This window comes from Microcebus murinus, chromosome 18 (genome assembly GCF_040939455.1).
Source record: "Microcebus murinus isolate Inina chromosome 18, M.murinus_Inina_mat1.0, whole genome shotgun sequence".
NCBI lineage: Eukaryota > Metazoa > Chordata > Mammalia > Primates > Cheirogaleidae > Microcebus > Microcebus murinus.
The window spans coordinates 47,005,804-47,014,267 of record NC_134121.1 but is presented as its reverse complement, the minus strand read 5'-3'; positions in this window follow the sequence as shown (position 1 = coordinate 47,014,267).

Genomic DNA, 8,464 nt, shown 5'->3' with positions numbered 1-8,464 from the left:
CCCACACTGGGGTTCTAGCAGGGAATTGGGTAGCACTCGGCATTGGCCGAGGGGGGGAGGGGGAGGGGGAACGCCAGGGCTTAGGAGGGCCGTGACGGAGGAGTCTGGGGCATGGGTAGGGTTGGGTCAACACAGTCCCTGGCACTTGCACATGCCCACCTCCCCCGCCCCTCATTATCTGTGGTTGCATGACACCCCCCCCCCAATACTTCCAGGCTTAAAACAATTTGTTTTGTCATGTCTCCCAATTCTGTGGGTCAGGAACCTGGACAGGGACAGAGGGAATGCCTCCTCCCTGCTCAGATGGCTCGAATGGCTGGGAGCTGGGCAGGTGGCGGGGCATGTCACTACCCTCCAGCCACCTCCCCGTGGCCACCCTAGGCTTCCCCACTCCATGGCGCCTCAGAACCCTAAGAACAAGAGTCCCCAGAGGTCCCAGCAGAAGCTGCAAGGTTCTTGGGATTTTGCCTTAGAGATCCTGAATGTCACTTCCACCGCATTTCACAGATCAAGGGAATCTCTAAGGAAAGCCCAGATTCCAGCAGAGAGGAGGCACAGATTCCACCTCTCCATGGGGGTGACAAGCGTGCACAGAAAAGGAAGGAATGCAGGCAGCCATCCTCAGAACCAGCTGCCACTGGCCACCCACCTGAGGGCAGCTTCTGTGTGTTTTACAGCCCTCCCACGTTTGTCAACCTGACAACCTTTCTGTCACCGTCACTGCCTTCTGCACTGAGGCCACAGACCAAGTGACACGTTGAAGTGCTTGTCTTACCTACTTAGCTGGACTATAAGCCCCTCGAAGTTGAGACCATCTCTTTTATGCCTGGCTGCCCTGGCTTTGGCACTTTGGGTGTTTTGTTTCCCCCAAATCATTGCTCCTCACCTGGTCCCCTCGGCCTCTGTGCCGGCTACCTGCGGCTCCCAGGACCCCCAGGATGGAAAGAGGTCTTAGCGACCCTCTACTAGAACCTGGCACAGATGGAGGAGGAGGACGGAGAGAAGAACACCCCTGGGGGGCAGTGGGCCTGGCAGGCCTTATCTGGCCTTACAATGCGAACAGTATTAGAGAATTACATCGCTCCCAGGAGAAAAGAAAGGGAAAGAGAAAAAAGAGAAAGAAAGAAAGTTTTAGGCCGGGCGCGGTGGCTCACGCCTGTAATCCTAGCATTCTGGGAGGCCGAGGCGGGTAGATTGCTTGAGGAGTTCGAAACCAGCCTGAGCAAGAGCGAGACCCCGTCTCTACCATAAATAAAAAGAAATTAATTGGCCAACTAATATATATAGAAAAAATTAGCTGGGCATGGTGGCGCATGCCTGTAGTCCCAGCTACTTGGGAGGCTGAGGCAGGAGGATCGCTTGAGCCCAGGAGTTTGAGGTTGCTGTGAGCTAGGCTGACGCCACGGCACTCACTCTAGCCTGGGCAACAAAGCAAGACTGTCTCAAAAAAAAAAAAAAAAAAACAAGAAAGGAGGGAAGGAAGGAAGGAAGGAGGGAGGGAGGGAGGGAGGGAGGGAAGAAAGGAAGGAAGGAAGGAAGGAAGGAAACAAGGGAGGGAGGGAGGGGAAAGGGAATAGCAGGTCCTTTAAATAAACTCCTCCTCAAAACATTTCTAAGCGATGACGGCTGGAGCAATCTACACTGAGCCCTCGTGTGGAAACCCAGGCAGCTGTGCAGTGAGACGGAGGCGTGCCCAAGGCATGCTGCCCCTGGTGGGATGTCAGGGAACACGAGCCTGGGCCGAGCCGGGCAGAAAGTGCTGATGGAAAGATGATTTCTGCGGGAGGGCGGGGGCTTGCCTCCGTCTGGATCCATTTCACCGCTCCACAAAGCGTCCTTTCTTCCTCCCGAGCCGTACTAAATAATAACAACTGGGGACTTTTCTCGCCCTGATTTCTGAGCCGCTTCAAGTGTCACCTGGTTACCAATAAAATTCATACTTGGAATAGTGTCTCTGACCTTAGGCAAATCTGCACGTTGCGGGCCCTTTCGCAGGATTCTGGGAGAACCAGCTCGGTTTGGAGATACGACAGAGGTTGGGTCCGGTGGGTTTTTGCAGAGTAAATCGTTTTTCCTTTTGGCTGCTGTTAGATTGGGGACAGCATGTTATCTAGAAGAAAGTGCACAAGCTCCCCTCCCTCCGCACCCCTGGCCACCAAGGCCCAGGCTTCTCCGGTGGCGTTTCCCTGCTCTGGGGCAAGGGCCATGTCCCCTGGTGCTGCTGTGCTTGGTCTCCACACACCTGTCTTGCACACCTGCGGGTCTTCCGTCCCTGGAGCTGTTGGCCCTGTCCTGCTCTGGGCCTCCATGTTCACCCGAGCATGCCTTGCTGCCCTGGCTTTGACATTCTGGGGGCTATTTTTTTTTTTTTTTTTTTTTTTGAGACAGAGTCTCACTTTGTTGTCCAGGCTAGAGTGAGTGCCGTGGCGTCAGCCTAGCTCACAGCAACCTCAATCTCCTGGGCTTGAGTGATCCTTCTGCCTCAGCCTCCCGAGTAGCTGGGACTACAGGCATGCGCCACCATGCCCGGCTAATTTTTTTATATATATATCAGTTGGCCAATTAATTTCTTTCTATTTATAGTAGAGACGGGGTCTCGCTCTTGCTCAGGCTAGTTTTGAACTCCTGACCTTGAGCAATCCGCCCGCCTCAGCCTCCCAAGAGCTAGGATTACAGGCGTGAGCCACAGCGCCCGGCCATTCTGGGGGCTTTGCTTCCAGAATGGTGCTCCTCACTTGGTCCCACTGGCCTTTGGGCACCCATCCCCTGGGTGACACTACATCCTACAGAGTTTGGTGGTAGAAAGGGCCTGGCTGGCTTGGGAATCGGGGCTGGATTTGAATTCAGGCTTCACCATGCACTCGCTGTGGGACCCAGGCAGGGTATTTAAGAAGCTTGAACTTCTGTGTCCTCATCTCTGAAACAGGGATGATAAACCCTCCCTGCGGGGTTGCTGCGAGGATTACGGTTCTGAAACGCCAAGGGCCAGGCCCTCTGAAAGCACCCGGCAAACGACAGCTCTCGTTACTCCCCTCACCTTTATTGCTGATGGCGGTGGCGGGCGGTCACCCTGTGCACCTGAGCTGGGAACTGCCTGGCCCAGGCCTCTGTAAGCACGCACGCTGAGCCACACGACCCGAGGAAGCCGACCGAGAGGGCTGGGGAAGACGCCATCGAATAGTCACCGGACTCTAGTGTCTCAGGCATTTTGCTGGGAGCTCCAGTTATCTCGTTCAATCCTCCAAGGGCCCTGGGACGCAGGAACTGTTATTACGCTCATTTTACAAAAGAGGCAGAAGTTAGGTGTAGACACAGAAGGCTGCAGAGCTAGGATCCAAACCCAAGACTGGAACTGGGACCAAGGTGAAGGCTGGATTCCAAAGGAACCAAGAAGGTAACAGGTGACTTAATGTAGAATCTACCTGAAAACGCCTCAGTCTGGGGAAAGGGCGGGGCAGGCTGCCTGCAGACGGAAGCAGAACAACCCCCGTCGTGGGTGGGCAGCACAGGAGGGCCGGGGGCCTTTGGAGGCTTAGGGTCCATGTCCCTGTGGCTGGCACAAGTTCTACACGTCAGGACTGGTCAACCCACCAGTCAGCTCAGCACAGGCCCCCAGAACAGGGACAGGCGCCTATGTCAGGAGGCAAGAGCAGAAGGCCAATAGCAAAGGGCCCCCAGCCTCTGGGGACAGCCCACTCCAGCCTTTGCAGTCCCCCCAGCCCTGCTTCCTAGTTCCATCTTTCTTCCTTCCAGCCCACAGCTGCCTCCCCAGCTCTCTCACTTCTCTCACCAACTCTCTGAATTTCTGACCACATTCCCTCCTTCACTGGCCTGGAGACACACAGCAAATCCACCACCTGGATTTGTCTTCTGGAGTCCCGAGAGTCTGTCCCCTGCCCTTTGTCCTAGTCGGGCTGCTGTCTCACCCTTGGGAGTGAGTTTCTTTCCTCCCCTAGAGGCAAAAGATGGTCCGTCCCCTTAAAATGACAACGTCTGTCCTGCCTACAGGCCAGAGCCCCACAGGACCTGCAGCCTCAGGGGAATGCGAGTTATCTCCAATCTCCCCAGGCTGTGAAACGAAATACAGAAAGAAAGGCCTTTCCTCAGGGGCCCTTAATCTCTTGGCAAATCGCGGTGGAGGAGCCCTCTCTCCCTTGTCACACTGCCCGGCTCGGGTGTGAAGCCGAGGGCACAGCGGACAAAGAGGGCGGTGCCGGGCCGGCGCAGACAGAACCACTGGGGTGTCTGCCGAGTCCTGCGGCACGAAGGGCAGGGGGCAGGCAGGCCTTTGGAGGCCTGGGGGGTCTGTGCCACTATGGCTGGCACAAGTTCCACACATCAAGACTTATTAACCTGAGTGCCAGCTTAGCCTGGGGCACCCGATCGGGGCACCCACACCGGGAGGGACAGGGGTGGTGGCGGGAGCACAGCAAAAGAGGGGTGAACTTGGGCTTTTGCATCAGGCAGTACCCTCCTCCCCAAATCCCTGGGGTTAGAGGGTGGAAGGTGGAGCCACCGCAGTCTCAGCCCATCAGAGGGCCGCCCCGAAGCCCTGGCTCCCCCACCCCACTGTGAGCTGGTCCCAGGAGTCCCCTGGGAGCTCCCGAGCGAGCACTGGGGCCTCCTGGCTGGGGATTAGGCATCCTGCTCTTCTCATGTGCTGTTAGGGAGGACGTCACACCAGGAGACCCAGCCTTGGTGCTGAGTAACCCGCAGACTCGATAATAGACATTTGACATCAAGCCTCACCAACAGGGGCTGCCTGGTCCTACGCAGCCGCATGTGACAAGCACGGCCAGGTGCACGCTCCCAACACCCTGGGCAAGGAGCTTCCCACAGGGCAGGAGGAGAAGCTCCAAGACTTGTCCTTGGAGAGATGACCCGGAGTTTGAGAGGCGAGACTTCCAGCTAGACGAGTTCCCACCCAGCCCCACCGTCTGCTTGGCGGAGCCTGCTCTTAGGAGAACATGCCTGGTGTGACTGAGGGGCTAAGCCTGCTCTTAGGACCTGGTGTGACTGAGGGGCTAAGCCTGGGCTTTGTGTTCAAGTGACTTCGGGTTCAAATCCTGGCTCTGCCACTTTCTGCAGGTAACCTGGCCTCTCTATACTGCCTGGTCCTTACCTGTGTTAAGGTGAGGACAAGAGTTCCACAGAGTTTCTCAGAGTTCCCACTCGGATCCAGTGAGGTCCAGCTGCAAAGCCCCTGTGCACGGAAGAGCGTATTTACCACGAAGACGCTGCACAGGACAGCGCCCGGGGCAGGGGCAGGGGCGGGGCGGGGCGGGGTGGACAAAGTTTGCTGGATGAGGATGAGAACATTCTGGGCTGATGCTTCCGATCAACCAGGGCAGCCTCTCCCTCTGTCACTCTCCCTGGAGACTCTGGAGGGATCTTTGGAGTTCTGGGCATCTCCCTCCCTGTGGGGAAAGGGAAGGACCCGCACTCAGGAACTCGGGCTCCCAGCAGCCCCGGCAGCGCCCAGGGCAGGACCGGGGGGCCGTGGACAGACATGCCGTCAGAGGAGCTGGAAACGCCAGTTCCTTTCACGCACACTGCGCCAACGTCTGGAGCAGATGGCGGGGGTGGGTGTTCCCGGCTGGGGTGACAGAGCCTCATTTGCCTGGAGATTCCTCCAGTTCCAGGGAATCCCTTCCAGATGTTCTCACCCACAGCCCGGCTGAGCAGGAGCAGTGGGGAGCTAAGGAGCCAGGGCTGGAGAGCTGAGCCAGCCTTAGACATAGGCAAGCCAAGCAACCACCCACAAGGCCAGTGCATAGTCCCTGGTGTCCTCAAGCACCCACCCACCATCCCTGCCACTCCAGGGCTCCACGGTTAGATCGCCATTCCTTTGGATAAGCCATTGCTATCTCCGGGAGTTCTCTCTCAGATGTCAATCCCCCTGGGAGGGATAACACGTAAGACGCCTTGCCTCTCCAACTGTGGCCCAGCTACATTGGGCATCTTGTTGGAATCTCAGGCACCCACCCCAGATCTATGGATTGAGAATCCACATTTTAACAGTATGCCTGGGTGACCCCGTATGCACATAACTTGGAGAAATCCTAAACTAAACCACTATTGTCCACTCACTTGCTAGAATGCAAGCTCCACGAGGACACAGACTTCTGTTTGTTTTGTTCACTACATCACATCGAAGAGTTCCTGAAACAGAACTCATTAAATCCTTTTTTAATAAAATGAATTATCATTACTGGGGGGAGTTGGAAAGGAGGAGGAGGCAAGCAAAACTATGGTGGCCCCCAAATCAATTGCATCATTACTCCCCAAGCTAGAAAGGCACTTGGGAGGAAACACAATGAGCCCTTTCTCCTAGAGGTCCTGTTCCTCCTCCTCCTCCTCCTTCAATCTGGGCTGCCCTGGGGGAACTTCCCCTAGGGGTCCCCCTATAGTCCCCACAATGCTGGATTTTGCCGAGGCCTGAGCACACTGCACACGCCCGACTCCGTGGAGGCATGCCTGGGCCCGAGGCCCTGCTGTGCAGGCTGTGCCCTCTGTCCCTCACTGGGGACCTTGGATGACGTGGGTGGGTCCTTGGAAGTGGCAGGCCCCAGCAAGGACCTGGCCCATTTCCAGAGTGCACCAGCTTCTGCGTGTGCCCACTCCCAGCGGGCCTTGGGGAAGGCAGGCCAACTGTCACCTGGACCTACAGCTAGTCGCTCTGCGGTTGTGCCCCAGCCTCAGCCCAGGAGCTCAGCGAGAGAATCACTAATGGCTGGCAAGCTGAGCCTTCCATTTGCAGTTGGGAAAACCAAGGCCCAACGAGGTAAAGCCACTTGGGCAAGTTCTGAGGGCGGCAGACTCATGCCCAGGGCTCTGCCTCTCTATTACTGTTCTCTCTGGCTCACCTTGGACAGCGCAGGTGTTCTTCCTCTGAGCACCTTAGCATCTAGTGCCCGACAACCAGTAGGTGCTCAATAATTGTGGATTGAATGAGTGAGAAGCAAAGGGCCCTGCTGGGAGCCAGGAGAATGACACTGGCAGTAAAGGCCACCATTCGCCTGTGCTGAGCACTTTACACAGGTGATTTCTTTGAAGACTTACAGCAGCCCTATGGGAGAGGCATTATACAGCTACATACAGAGACACCAAAGCACAGAGCGATTAAGAAATGAGCCTTGATCCTGCTGGAGCTGGGATTTCAACACATTCCTGCCTAAAACTCTAAAGCCCCGGTCCTCATCAGGATGCCGTACTGCTGTCTTTTTGGCAAGCTCTTTTCTTTGAAAGAGGCCACTGCTGCCCGATGACCCTGGCGCAGGCTCTGAGCTGGATGAGTTTGTAATTCGCTTTGATGGCAAGCAGAGCGCGTCCCCACTGACTCACCAAGGAGCCTGGGACATCCAGGAATTCTTGCTGAATCCTCACTTGGGCTGCTCCTCACCTGGGATGCCCCAAGTCCCCTGATTTGCTCTGAGGCAGCTTCCATTCAAATCCCAGCTGTCCCACAGGGTGGCGCCGACCCTGCCATCTAAAATAGCACCCATCCACCCCATGTTGCCAGCCCTTCTCCCCAGCATGAGCATCAGCTGGCAGTACTGCGTCGCTGTGTTTGCTGTCACTGCCTTCCCAGTGGGTGGGGCCTCCACGAGGACAGGGACACGGGCTAGCTGACCACTCTATCCCCAGGGCCTGGCACCCAGTGAGCGCCCAGTACACCCCAACTGTGTGAGTGAGCCCCCACAATATAACCCATGAAATGGCTCTTTGCTATCCCGCTACCCCTTTGCAGCGATCCTGTGAGAGATGTGCCTCTAGGAATTTGTCAATAAAGACCCAACATTAGCCAGAGATTTACTGTAAATAAATCACAGCGGGTCCGTCTGTGCTCCCATCGAACACGTACTGAGCACCTCCACGTGCCAGACAGGGCATTCAGTTCTGGGCAAGCCATGGCCCCCCACACCCCGCCAAGAGTGGTATTTTAGTGCAGGAGATGGGCATTCAATAATCCCCCCCAAAGAAATGTTGAGATTGCACCTTGCTAGTGCAGGAGCTGACCAGGGCCCTGGTGGGAGGGGCACAGGTTCGAGGCTTGCCCCCAACAAGGGCACTGGCACCGATTTGCACCGTGGGGGTCTTTCCCAGTGGCAGGGAGGGGCTGGGTGGCGGCTGGCCTGCCCGGAGATGTGTCTGCCCCAGAGCGTGCGCTCGGCAGGGGAACAACCTCATCCTGTCAGCCGTGTGGAGAGAGGATCGGAAGTGCCGAGGGAGAGCCCTCCCCAGGGAAGGTGGCCCCGAGGGGTGGCAGGAGTGGGGCTCTGCCTCACAGCACTGGGGGGCTCACAGTCATCTACAGAGGCTCACTGCACTCTCAGTGTGGGCTCCAGGGCCTGCTGCTCCAGCTGTGAAACAAGATATGCAACAAGATCTGCTTCCCCACAGGTGCACGGGCATTGGATACAGACTCGGATGTGAGGGACCAAGCTCCAAGTACCCGGTTCCC